Below are 14313 nucleotides of genomic sequence, written 5' to 3' on the forward strand. Positions count from 1 at the left end.
GTGATCTGTTTGTTGACTTGGCTTTCGAAGACCTTAGATAGGCAGGGCAGGATGGATATAGGTCTGTAACAGTTTGGGTCCAGGGTGTCTCCCCCTTTGAAGAGGGGGATGACCGCGGCAGCTTTCCAATCCTTGGGGATCTCAGATGATACGAAGGAGAGGTTGAACAGGCTGGTAATAGGGGGTGCGACAATGGCGGCGGACAGTTTCAGAAATAGGGGGTCCAGATTGTCAAGCCCAGCTGATTTGTATGGGTCCAGGTTTTCCAGCTCTTTCAGAACATCTGCTATCTGGATTTGGGTAAAGGAGCTGGGGAGGCTTGGGCGAGTAGCAGCGGGGGGGGCGGGGCTGTTGGCCAAGGTTGGAGTCGCCAGGAGGAAGGCATGGCCAGCCATTGAGAAATGCTTGTTGAAGTCTTCGATTATCACGGATTTATCGGTGGTGACCGTGTTACCTAGCCTCAGTGCAGTGGGCAGCTGGGAGGAGGTGCTCTTGTTCTCCATGGACTTTACAGTATCCCAGAACTTTTTGGAGTTAGAGCTACAGGATGCGAATTTCTGCTTGAAAAAGCTGGCCTTTGCTTTCCTGACTGACTGCGTGTATTGGTTCCTGACTTCCCTGAACAGTTGCATATCGCGGGGGCTCTTCGATGCTATTGCAGTTCGCCACAGGATGTTTTTGTGCTGGTCGAGGGCAGTCAGGTCTGGAGTGAACCAAGGGCTATATCTGTTCTTGGTTCTGCATTTTTTGAACGGAGCATGCTTGTCTAATATGGTGAGGAAGTAACATTTAAAGAATGACCAGGCATCCTCAACTGACGGGATGAGGTCAATATCCTTCCAGGGTACCCGGGCCAGGTCGATTAGAAAGGCCTGCTCGCAGAAGTGTTTTAGGGAGCGTTTGACAGTGACGAGGGGTGGTCGTTTGACCGCGGACCCGTGGCGGATACAGGCAATGAGGCAGTGATCGCTGAGATCTTGATTGAAGACAGCAGAGGTGTATTTGGAGGGCAGGTTGGTCAGGATAATGTCTATTAGGGTGCCCATGTTTACGGATTTAGGGTTGTACCTGGTGGGTTCCTTGATGATTTGTGTGAGATTGAGGGCATCAAGCTTGGATTGTAGGACTGCCGGGGTGTTAAGCATATCCCAGTTTAGGTCACCTAACAGAACAAACTCTGAAGCTAGATGGGGAGCGATCAATTCACAGATGGTGTCCAGGGCACAGCTGGGAGCTGAGGGGGGTCGGTAGCAGGCGGCAACAGTGAGAGACTTATTTCTGGAGAGATTAATTTTTAAAATTAGAAGTTCGAACTGTTTGGGCATAGACCTGGAAAGTATGACAGAACTTTGCAGGCTATCTCTGCAGTAGATTGCAACTCCTCCCCCTTTGGCAGTTCTATCTTGACGGAAAGTGTTATAGTTGGGTATGGAAATCTCAGAATTTTTGGTGGCCTTCCTAAGCCAGGATTCGGACACGGCAAGGACATCAGGATTGGCAGAGTGTGCTAAAGCGGTGAGTAAGGCAAACTTAGGGAGGAGGCTTCTGATGTTGACATGCATGAGGCCAAGGCTTTTTCGATCGCAGAAGTCAACAAATGAGGGTGACTGGGGACATGCAGGGCCTGGGTTTACCTCCACATCACCCGAGGAACAGAGGAGTAGTAGGATGAGGGTGCGGCTAAAGGCTATCAAAACTGGTCGCCTAGAGCGTTGGGGACAAAGAATAAAAGGAGCAGATTTATGGGCGTGGTAGAATAGATTCTGGGCATAATGTGCAGACAGGGATATGGAGGGGCGCGGGTACAGCGGAGGCAAGCCCAGGCACTGGGTGATGATAAGAGAGGTTGTATCTCTGGACATGCTGGTCTCAATGGGTGAGGTCACCGCATGTGTGGGGGGTGGGACAAAGGGGGTATCAGAGGTACGGAGAGTGGAACTACAGGGTCCATTGCAAACCAAAACAATGATAATGAAAACTAGCCTGAACAACAGTATGCAAGGCATATTGATATTTGAGAGAGACATACAATAAGGCATAAAGTGATTGCAGGTCTTGATTGGGAGAGCTAGCTAAAACAACAGGTAAGATAACAGCAGCAATAACAGGGTGTTAGTCTAACACAGCAACAACAGGTAAAAATGGCGACGACTAGGCAGAGAGGGTCGGATTAACTACACACAGATCCTGAGTTAAAGCACAGAGCCGACAGGTAAAACACAAATAAACAGAATGGAGTACCGTGAATTAATGGACAGTCAAGCATGCATCAGCTATGTAGCCAAGTGATCATAGTGTCCAGGGGGCAGCCGTAGATGGAGCAGAGGAGGCCTCCACTAAGCTAGCACGCGGCGTATAAAGTTAGTAGCCCGGGGGGTGGTCTGCTCAGACGGAGGGGGTCTGCTCAGACGTGGTTGTGTCGACAGAGAATCCAAGCCAGATGGCGATGGCGAAAGAGAGGTTGTGAATTGTAGAATTGTGTTTGCTAACTGGTGCTAGCTTCGTGGCAGTGGCAGTGGCGCTAGCTCTTCAGCTAGCCGGCAGATGGGCCTAGCTCGAGGCTAGCTCAAGGCTAACTGGTGCTTGCTTCGGGACAGAGGTGTTAGCCAGTAGTAGCCACTCGGTTGCAGCTAGCTAGCTGTGATGATACGGTGTAATTGTCCAGAGCTTGCGTCAGGAATCCGGTGATGTGGTAGAGAAAAAGCAGTCCTATATGCTCTGGGTTGATATCGCGCTTGCAGCTAGCCGGCAGATGGGCCTAGCTCGAGGCTAGCTCAAGGCTAACTGGTGCTTGCTTCGGGACAGTGGTGTTAGCCAGTAGTAGCCACTCGGTTGCAGCTAGCTAGCTGTGATGATACGGTGTAATTGTCCAGAGCTTGCGTCAGCAATCCGGTGATGTGGTAGAGAGAAAGCAGTCCTATATGCTCTGGGTTGATATCGCGCTTGCAGCTAGCCGGCAGATGGGCCTAGCTCGAGGCTAGCCCAATAAACTCTACAACCTAGACCAATCGTACAGATAGGTTCCGAATGGGCTCCAAACAGATGGGCTCCGAACAGTGCAGAGAAATTAAATGAAACTGAACTCAAATAAAATTATGAACTCTATGCAGATCTTCAATAACTCACAATACCAAAACAATAAGGAATGTGTCAATTCGGCTACTCTAAACATCAATTGCATGTTCCAAAAAGCAGCATCAAAAGCTAATTTCAGAACCAAGCCACAAGAATTAGCCATAGAAGATGAACTAATTTGGAAAAATTATTTTGATAATCTACACAAAAACATCTCACAAAAAAGAGTTACGTCATACCCAACTGCTCTCCTGATCTCTGGAACCAGGGGCTCATCTCCCCTATCCACAAAAGTGGAGACAAATCAGACCCAAGTAATTACAGGGGAATTTAGTAAATAGCATTATGAATTCAAAAATGCAAACCTTTATTCAAATTTTTTTTTTGTAATGAGTAAATGTCCATATATACACCTTACACACACAGTAATAAATAAACACGTCCACCAAAAAAAAGAGGACAACATTTTTGCTTGCTTTATTGATGTCACGTAGAGTAGGCCAAGAAGGTTAAACTGAAAAACCTAACCTCTATCAAAACAAAAAGATGGCGGAGTAATTCTGTGCAAAGTACTTACGTGCTTCTGGGTGATTATTTACGTAGTGAATCCGGAAGAAAAACAACAGTACTGCCATCTAAAGTATCCAATTTAAGGACAGCTTAAAAACAATGCTGCCCCATCAACAGCTTAAAAACAATGCTGCCCCATCAACAGCTAAAAACAATGCTGCCCCATCAACAGCTAAAAACAATGCTGCCCCATCAACAGATAAAAACAATGCTTCCCCATCAACAGATAAAAACAATGCTTCCCCATCAACAGATAAAAACTATGCTGCCCCATCAACAGATAAAAACAATGCTTCCCCATCAACAGATAAAAACAATGCTTCCCCATCAACAGATAAAAACAATGCTTCCCCATCAACAGATAAAAACTATGCCCCCCCATCAACAGATAAAAACAATGCTGCCCCATCAACAGATAAAAAAAATGCTTCCCCATCAACAGATAAAAACAATGCTTCCCCATCAACAGATAAAAACAATGCTTCCCCATCAACAGATAAAAACAATGCTTCCCCATCAACAGATAAAAACAATGCTGCCCCATCAACAGATAAAAACAATGCTTCCCCATCAACAGATAAAAACACTGCTGCTCCATCAACAGCTCAATCCAAAACGGTTCCCCCCTTGAGGGTTCGGGATCACGTTTTTTGGCCTGGTGGTAGATCGTTCAACACGCCCTTGAGCAGGGCATTGACCCTGCATGCTTCTGTGTGTCACTCTGAATGGGAATCTGTTGGATGACTGGTATGATGTAGTTATTGAGCGGCTTCACTGCAAGTATATTATATGTTTAAAATATTCAAGAAATAATCATAATATATATATTTTTTTTATAATAATAATAACTTATCTAATGTTATCTAGCTAGCTACACCGTAAACGTAGATGAAAAGGGAATACAATGACATCTTTAGTTACAATTGAATGTTTTAATTTTTAATTTTAACTTTATTTAACTAGGCAAGAACAAATTCTTATTTTCAATGACGGCCTAGGAACAGTGGGTTAACTGTCTTGTTCAGAGGCAGAATGACAGATTTTTACCTTGTCGGCTCGAGGATTCAATCTTGCAACCTTTTGGTTGCTCTAACCACTAGGCTACCTGCCACCCCAATGACAGAAGGCCCTACCAAACTAGCTGTGTATCTTATGGGGGGGGGGGGGGTATAGCTATATCTTATGAGATAGTTAGCTAGCTAACTAGCGAGCTAACAATGTCCAAATGTTACCTAACCTAGCTCGCTATCTAGGTGGCTAGCTAGTACTGCTATGTTCAATGTCTAATTTTATTAGCTAGACACAAACAGAACGATGCATAGAATGATCTGCAGAAAAAGGCAATCAATGTCTATTAGCTAACTAACTAGCTTACAGACTAAATTAATAAAGAAACACACATTAACAAAAACTAAACCCTCCTACCTAACTACAAAGAAAATAGAGCGATAGAGAGGAAAAAAAGGAAAGAACTTATAACATACCCTCACCCTTATTAATAACCCAACACATCAATCTCTTCCACATACCGGTACTTAAACAATACATCAACACATGCCTCACTGTTTAATCAACTATATTCTCCGTACACAAACCATTTCCATGCTCGCCGACCAGATGCAATGATGAGTTTAATGTACAACGTCCTAGGCACAACCAAGCAAATACAATCACTTCCTTCCTGATTTGAGCTTTGGAGGGCATATACATGCCTGAAGCCACCTTTTCTGCCACCTCATCTATCATAATAGCTCAAACATTACACTTGGCCTCACCTTCTTCTCCCAGTCGTACTGTCTGAACTAACTTGAATGTGTCTCAGAGTTCCCCAAATGTTTGCATATTTAAATCATTATATAGTTCATATAAGAGTTATGTAATTGTATGAGATTTTTACAGTTGGTCTAGCGTCTGTAGCGCAAAGTGTTAAAGACCTGTATCATTTTGAAAACCAACCGCTTTAGGCTGGCATTGTTGTTTTATGTTTTATTAGTTGTTTTATGCCATTTATGCAATTTATGCCGTTGTTTTATGCCATTTTATATAGTTCTAATGCACAGTAATAATGTTTGGTGGCAGGATTGTTGGTATTATCCGACCTTCCAGGAAAACCCCACTGGAAATTAATTTAAAAAAAAACAATGTTTTAAGTTAAATATTAGCTTTTGTCTGAAGCCGAAAAAGACAGGAAATTCAAAAAGCTAATTTGAGCCATGCGCTAACAAGGCTTTTCAGCATCAGCAGCTTCACTTCTGCTACGGTAACGTAGCTTTATTGATATACTGTCGTCCACATTGGATGGGTTGATTAGGAATAACTATTGTAAAGTGGTTGTTCCACTGGATATCATAAGGTGAATGCACCAATTTGTAAGTCGCTCTGGATAAGAGCGTCTGCTAAATGACTTAAATGTAATGTTAAATGAATAAAACCTTCTCTTACACAGCCTAATACATACTCTTAGAGTTGGTTTACCCCATTCATGTATTTGGTAATGTAATGTAAACTTGCTTTTTCAGGTAAGAAACAGGTGAAATCTGCCATGTGGCAATCTGTTTAATCTTTGAGAATTTGGCAATCTGTGTGGCAATCTGTTTAATCTTGAAGAATTTTACGTGTACCCAGGGTGGGCCCTGGGACACAGGTTGGGAAACCCTGACCTATAGGACTGAATCTTCAACGCTTTTCTATGGGTTTCTTTCTTTTATTTGATAACATTCACAGTCAGTCTCCAGTTTTGGCGGCCATTGTGTCTCAAAAAAAGGAGGTACGGTTTAAAAGTTCACTACACACTATACACACTACACACACACACACACACACACACACACACACACACACACACACAGTCTCTTCCTGTCCTCATCCAGCGTGGTGTTACAGACATGTTTTCCATCTTCTTTTCTCCTCTGTCTTGTTCTTTCGCTCTGCAAACTAGTGGAAAACAGGAAGGATCTCTGATAGACCAAGAGGCCCAGTGTGTGTGTGTGTGTGTGTGTGTGTGTGTGTGTGCATGTGTAAGCGTGTGTGTGTGTGTGTGAGCGTGTGTGCGGGAACGTGCATTCGTGTGTGTTGTTTGTGTGTGCGTGTGTGTGCGTGTGTGTTTATGTCTGTTTGTGCTGTGTGTGTGTGTTTGTGTGTGTGCGCATGTGTTGTGTTTATGTTTGAGTGTGTGTGTGTGTGTGTGTGTTGTGTCTGTGTGTGTTAGAGACAGGCTGGTTAGCTGTGGAGCAATACCAGGGAGGAAGGTCAGGTCTTGGTGTTGAAAAGTGTTTCCAGGTTACTGAGGGGTCACTGTTGTGACTACAGGATGTAATAAAATAGCAGCAGTGTCCACCTATCCGCTTACACACACACACACACACACACACACACACACACACACACACACACACACACACACACACACACACACACAGGTCAGTTATTACACAGCAGAAGTGTAGACATTGTTAGAGACCTCCCCTACATCATGCCCTCCAGGCTCTGAAGGATGCAGCTGCTCTGACGCCACACACACACACACACACACACACACACACACACAGACAGACAGACAGACAGACAGACAGGCAGACAGACAGACAGACAGACAGACAGACAGACAGACAGACAGACAGACAGACAGACAGACAGACAGACAGACAGACAGACAGACAGACAGACAGACAGACAGACAGACAGACACACGGACAGACAGACACACGGACAGACAGACACACGGACAGACAGACACGGACACACACGGACAGACAGACAGACAGACACGGACACACACGGACACACAGACACACACACACACACAGTTGAAGTCGGAAGTTTACATACACTTAGGTTGGAGTCATTAAAACTTGTTTTTCGATCACTCCACAAATCTCTTGTTAACAAACTATAGTTTTGACAAGTCGGTTAGTTGACTGTGCCTTTAAACAGCTTGAAAAATTCCAGAAAATTGTGTCATGGCTTTAGAAGCTTCTGATAGGCTAATTAACATAATTTTAGTCAATTGGAGGTGCACCTGTGGATGTATTTGAAGGCCTAGTTTCAAACTCAGTGCCTCTTTGCTTGAATTCATGGGAAAATCTAAAGAAATCAGCCAAGACCACAGAAATAAATTGTAGGGTTAGGGTTAGGGTTAAAGTTAGGGTTAAGTTAAATAATTTCAAGGCAATGCTACCAAATACTAAATGAGTGTATGTGAACTTCTGACCCACTGGGAATGTGATGAAAGAAATAAAAGCTGAAAGAAATAATTCTCTCTACTATTATTCTGACATTTCACATTCTTAAAATAAAGTGGTGATCCTAGCTGACCTAAGACAGGGAATTTTCACGAGGATTCAATTTCAGGAATTGTGAAAAACTGAGTTTAAATGTATTTGGCTAAGGTGTATGTAAACATCCGTTTTCAACTATAGCATCTGCACACACGCACACACACACACAAACACACACACTCAAGCACACACATGTGCACGCACACACACACACCTCTCCCTCAACGTCAGCAAGACAAGGGAGCTGATAGTGGACTACAGGAAGTGGAGGGGCGAGCACGCCCCCCCATCCACATCGAAGGAGTTGTAGCGGACTACAGGAAGTGGAGGGCCGAGCACGCCCCCCATCCACATCGAAGGAGCTGTAGCAGACTACAGGAAGTGGAGGGCCGAGCACGCCCCCCCCATCCACATCGAAAGAGTTGTAGCGGACTACAGGAAGTGGAGTGCCGAGCACGCCCCCCCATCCACATCGAAGGAGCTGTAGCGGACTACAGGAAGTGGAGGGCCGAGCACGCCCCCCCATCCACATCGAAGGAGCTGTAGCGGACTACAGGAAGTGGAGGGCCGAGCACGCCCCCCCCATCCACATCGAAGGAGTTGTAGCGGACTACAGGAAGTGGAGGGCCGAGCACGCCCCCCCATCCACATCGAAGGAGTTGTAGCGGACTAGAGGAAGTGGAGGGCCGAGCACGCCCCCCCCCATCCACATCGAAGGAGCTGTAGCGGACTACAGGAAGTGGAGGGCCGAGCACGCCCCCCATCCACATCGAAGGAGCTGTAGCGGACTACAGGAAGTGGAGGGCCGAGCACGACCCCCCATCCACATCGAAGGAGCTGTAGCGGACTACAGGAAGTGGAGGGCCGAGTACGCCCCCCATCCACATCGAAGGAGCTGTAGCGGACTACAGGAAGTGGAGTGCCGAGCACCCCCCCCCCCATCCACATCGAAGGAGTTTTAGCGGACTACAGGAAGTGGAGTGCCGAGCACGCCCCCCATCCACATCGAAGGAGTTGTAGCGGACTACAGGAAGTGGAGTTGTAGTGATGTGTTCACTATTATTCAACAATGTAGAAAATAGAAAAATAAAGTAAAACCCTTGAATGAGTAGGTGTGTCCAAACTTTTGACTGGTACTGTACATATATATATATATATATATATGTAATTCTTTTTTTTTACATGTATTAAACCACATATTTTTGGCATGAAATAGTCTCCATATATACAGTGCATTCGGAAAGTATTCAGCTCCCTTGGCATTGTTACGCTCGCTAGATGAATTAGACCAAGGTGCAGCGGGGTAGGCGAACATCTTACTTTTATTTAAAACGATCACCAAAAAAACACCAAAATACAAAAAAACGAACGTAAAGTTCTGCAGGCTATAGAGCAACTAACAAAATCAAGATCCCACAAACTAAGGTGGAAAACAGGCTGCCTAAGTATGATCCCCAATCATAGACAACGATAGACAGCTGCCTCTGATTGGGAACCATACACGGCCAACATAGAAATAGAACACATAGATTTCCCACCCTAGTCACACCCTGACCTAACCAAAATAGAGAATAAAAGGATCTCTAAGGTCAGGGTGTGACAGACATTCTAAAATGAATTAAATGTACTTCCCCCCTTCATCAATCTACATACAACACCTGATAAAAACAAAGCAAAAACTGGTTTTTAGAATGTTTTGCTAATTTATACAGGAAAAAACTGAAAATATAATACATTTACATGAGAATTCAGTCCCTTTACTCAGTACTTTGTTGAAGCACCTTTGTCAGCGATTACAGCCTCGAGTCTTCTTTGGTATGACGCTACAAGCTTCGCACACCTGTATTTGGGGAGTTTCTCCCATTCTTCTCTGCAAATCTTCTCAAGCTTTGTCAGGTTGAATAGGGAGCATCGCTGCACAGCTATTTTCAGGTCTCTACAGAGATGTTCGATCCGGGTAAAGTCCGGGCTCTGGCTGGGCCACTAAAGGACATTCAGAGACTAGTTCAGAAGCCACTCCTGCATTGTCTTGGCTCTGTGCTTAGGGTCGTTGTCCTGTTGGAAGGTGAACCTTCACACCAGTCTGAGGTCCTGAGCACTCTCTAGCAGGTTTTCAACAAGGATCTCTCAGTACTTTGCTCCGTTAATCTTTCCCTCGATCCTGACTAGTCTCCCAGTCCCTTGCGCCTAAAAACATCCCCAGAGCATGATGCTGCCACCATGCTTCACCGTAGGGATGGTGCCAGGCTTCCTCCAGACGTGATGCTTGGCATTAAGACCAAAGAGTTCAATATTGGTTTCATCAGACCAGAGTATCTTGCCTCTCATGGTGTCAGAGTCCTTTAGGTGCCTTTTGGCAAACTCATGTGCCTTTTACTGAGTAGTGGCTTCCGTCTGGCCACTCTACAATAAAGGCCTGATTTGTGGAGTGCTGCAGAGATGGTTCTCCTTCTGGAAGGTTCTCCCACCTCCACAGAGGAACTCTGGAGCTGTCAGAGTGACCATTGGGTTCTTGGTCACCTCCCTTACCAAGGCCCTTCTTCCCCGATTGCTCAGTTTGGCCGGGCAGCCAGCTCTAGGAAGATTCTTGGCGGTTCCAAACTTCTTCCATTTAAGAATGATGGAGGCCACTGTGTTCTTGGGGACCTTCAATGCTGCAGAAATGTTTTGGTACCCTTCCTCAGATCTGTGCCTTGACATAATCCTGTCTCAGAGCTCTACGGACAATTCCTTCGACCTCATGGCTTGGTTTTTGGACCTATCGGACCTTATATAGACAGGGTGCCTTTCCAAATCATGTCCAATCAATTAAATTTACCACAGGTGGACTCCAATCAAGTTATATAAACATTGACCATGATCAATGGAAACAGGATGCACCTGAGCTCAATTTCGAGTCTCATACCAAAGGGTCTGTCTGAATACTTATGTATATAAGGTATATTTCTTATTATTATTTTTTTTATAAATTTGCAAAAATGTCTAAAAACCTGTTTTTGCTTTGACATTATGGGGTATTATGTGTAGATTGATGAGGATTTTTTCTTTATTTAATCCATTTTAGAATAAGGCTGTAACGTAAAATTATTTGGAAACAGTCAAGGGGTCTGAATACTTTCAGAATGCACTATATGCGTAAATGTATTTTGCAACACAGGCGGTGTGGTCAGCATGTAAGTTAGTGTATCTTAGACAAAATAATCACATTAGCCTCTGAGGTTCAACCCCCGTGTCTAGGACACAACTATCTAGTGGATTTAGCGACGGTGGTACCAGCTAACTCATGTCTGACTACAACAGTGTACTAACTAGCATCAACAAACTCAAACCAACCATAGCGAAACATGTCACAGTTGGTTGCGTAGTGTCATGGCGTCATCGGCCTGAATCCAATCCAATCTCGAGCCAGTCAGTCTACATCTGTAAAGTATAGAATTAGCAATTACAATAACAATTAGCTTCCGAAAGAGATGACATGTTATTTCACAAGATGTGTTTATAATTGAGAGATGATGACAATCATTGACCCTGTTTTTCTGCTAGAACAAAGTGCACAGTTGGGTGCCTGACTGATCCCCCTTGGTCCTGAACGGATGCCGGAACCTACCAGACGTAGTTAAAGGTGGGTATCATACCATGTCCAGCAATGTGATTGCAATGGTTTAGCGACCTCCCAAAAAATGATTTAAATTCACTGTTCACTTGCTATTTCCACAGCTTGTCAAGGCAAGACCTCAGAATAAAAGTGTGTCAAGCCAGACAAGTACCCTCGTGACACCTCCTCAGTTGTTGCCAGTCTCCCTCAACTCCTATGATAGAAGTATCCTCGTGACACCTCCTCCGTTGTGTCCAGTCTCCCTCAACTCCTATGATAGAAGTACCATCGTGACACCTCCTCCGTTGTTACCAGAGTCTCCCTCAACTCCTATGATAGAAGTACCATCGTGACACCTCCTCCGTTGTGTCCAGTCTCCCTCAACTCCTATGATAGAAGTACCCTCGTGACACCTCCTCCGTTGTGACCAGTCTCCCTCAACTCCTATGATAGAAGTACCCTCGTGACACCTCCTCCGTTGTGACCAGTCTCCCTCAACTCCTTTGAAAAGGACACGCCATCGTGAGCCCTTTGATAGTGACCTGAGTTACTGCCCTGATGGCACAGACGGCTTCATCAACAACGACAGGTGATATGTGTTATGTGAAGAAGTTCAATTCAGAAATACCCGGCTTCATAACATAGAAGGCTAATTCCCCAGCCAAGCATATACAAATAGTAGAGTTGTTTTGGTTGTGAATGTGCATTAGCAAAAATCTTTGTCCTTTCTTTAGAACAAAATGCAATTTACCACTTGCCTGTCTATTATTTCACCCTGTCACAGGCCCTCCCAGTTCTCATAAGAATACCTGCTGCAGTTGTTTGAGAGATGTCCAGTTTGCAGCCAAACATGCAGCATAGGGAAGACCAGCAAGGGGGCCTTCATCAGTATCACGAAGACATGCCCTCACTGTGAACATTCCTACAAATAGAACAATCAGCCACAAGTATCTGTCCAGCAACCTTAACCGGTCAGTGGCAACAGCTTTCACAGGCTCATAATTTGTACAAACACAGAAGGGAACCCACTTCAGTACTTTGATACATTTGTGAAAAATAATTGATGTAAACTGACATTATTTGTTGCTTATTTTCAACTTTTAAGATATAAACTAGCCTGGTTTAAAAGCTTCCTCCGGCATCTCACCGTACATCTGCCTGTAGTTATTGAAGTCCACCTGCAGGAAGTTTGTTTGCTGTGATTGAGTGGAGGGGAAACAGCTGGGTTCTAACAGATGGGTGTGTCTTGATGGTGGCAAGGAAACACCTAAGAAATATTCACATCAAGCCACACCCCCAAAACCAACTCACGTTTGGCTTCTGTCATGGCCGCCAGCATTTCTATGAATGTATTTTTTGTATTAAACCTTTATTTAACTAGGCAAGTCAGTTAAGAACAAATTCTTATTTACAATGACGGCCTACCAAAAGGCCTCCGGGGGCTGGACGGGGGCTGGGATTAAAAATACAAATAAATTAAATAAACATATAGGACAAATCTCACATCACGACGAGAGACAACACGACACTACATAAAGAGAGACCGAAGACAACAAGGATCAAGCCAAAAACCAGTGGGTCCAGTTCCCCTTTAAGGGTTAAGATTAGCACTGGGATTGAACACACTGTGCGCCAGAGCTCCCATCCACCATCCCTGTCCACAGGCTTCTCCCAACGTCCTCGGGTCAGGGACAGACATCCAGTTTCGAAGCGAATCTTGAGCAACCAGGCTGCTGTCGTACCCCAACTTTCACATGCTTCAATAAATAAAAGGGAGATACATGAATAAAAACACAAGCGGTGACTTGAGTTGTCTCGTGTGTGTCTTGTCTCACCTGTGTCCGTCTGGTCCAGGGTTAGGGGTGTAGAGTAGTGTCCACTCCTGAGGCCTACATGAGTCGGAAGCCTGGGGCTGTCCTGCAGGCTGTGGCCATCTGGGGGAGGCTTTATGCTGGGAAGACGCTAAATTAAAGATTGGAGGATGTGTCAGTCTGGAAGGCCAGGGCCACTGGAGCACAGGAAGTCTCTCTCTGTCTCTCTGTCTCTCTGTCTCTCTGTCTCTCTCTCTCTCTCTCTCTCTCTCTCTCTCTCTCTCTCTCTCTCTCTCTCTCTCTCTCTCTCTCTCTCTCTCTCTCTCTCTCTCTCTCTCTCTCTCTCTCTCTCTCTCTCTCTCTCTCTCTCTCTCTCTCTCTCTCTCTCTTTGTCTCTCGCTCTCTCTCTCACTTTGTTCATTCTGATCTTCTCTAAGAAATACACGACATTCACTCACACACTTCCATACTTGGAAACCTGGAAACACTTTTCAACACCAAGACCTGACCTTCCTCCCCTGGTATTGCTCCACAGCTAACCAGCCTGTCTCTAACACACACAGACACAACACACACACACACACACACACACACACACACACACACACACACACACACACACACACACACACACACACACACACACACACACACACACACACACACACACACACACACACACACACACACACACACACACACACACACACACACACACACAAACACCAATAGCGCCGATAGACATGACCACCTTGTTTCAGGGTCCTAAGCAACTTTTGTAAAATGTTACTTATTAGCCCAAAATGTTATTTTCATTATTACATACAGCCGGAAGAACTTGTGGATATCAGAGAGGTGGAAACTCACCAGCATTTCGACCAGGAATACGACTTTTCTGAATTGGATCCTTTGTTCGTACCGTCGAAGGAGAATTGAACTTATCCCAGACGCTGCTCCAAAACACTACCAGCGGAGAAGAGGTATT

This window comes from Salvelinus alpinus, chromosome 34 (genome assembly GCF_045679555.1).
Source record: "Salvelinus alpinus chromosome 34, SLU_Salpinus.1, whole genome shotgun sequence".
Classification (NCBI taxonomy): Eukaryota; Metazoa; Chordata; class Actinopteri; order Salmoniformes; family Salmonidae; genus Salvelinus; species Salvelinus alpinus.